Here is a 694-nt window from a genome sequence, read left to right as displayed (position 1 = left end):
TGGACTTTGTCAGAATTTGTGGGTTTTTGTTTGTCCACCCGCCTCTTGAGGACTGACCACAAGTTCTCAATGGGATTAAGGTCTGGGGAGTTTCCTGGCCATGGACCCACAATTTCGATGCTTTGTTCCCCGACCCACTTGGTTATCACTTTTGCCTTCTGGCACGGTGCTCCATCATGCTGGAAAAGGCATTGTTCATCACCAAACTGTTCTTGAATGGTTGAGCTCTCAGAGGATATACCAGAACAAATGTCAACCCTGAAGAGTTGGGTGGACACACAAAAACCCACAAATTCTGACAAACTCCAAGCATTGATTGTGCAAGAATGGGCTGCCATCAGTCAAGATTTGGCCCAGAAGTTGATTGACAGACAGCATCCCAGGGCGAATTGCAGAGGTCTTGAAAAAGAAAGAAGGGCCAACACTGCAAATATTGACTCTTTGCATAAACTTAAAGTAATTGTCAATAAAAGCCTTTGAAACTTATGAAATGCTTATAATTATACTTCAGTATACCATAGAATCATCTGACAAAAAGATCTAAAAACACTGAAGCAACACACTTTGTGAAAAGCAATACTTCCAATACAACCAAACCAAGAATTCTCAAAACTTTAGGCCACGGCTGTACTTTGTCACACATGTGCATCAGAGGATCGACTTCCAGGCTCAACTAAGGTATATGATACCACCC

Source organism: Polypterus senegalus, chromosome 6 (genome assembly GCF_016835505.1).
Source record: "Polypterus senegalus isolate Bchr_013 chromosome 6, ASM1683550v1, whole genome shotgun sequence".
Taxonomy (NCBI): Eukaryota; Metazoa; Chordata; class Cladistia; order Polypteriformes; family Polypteridae; genus Polypterus; species Polypterus senegalus.
The sequence above is the reverse complement of the archived record's forward strand: the minus strand, read 5'-3'. Positions refer to the sequence as shown.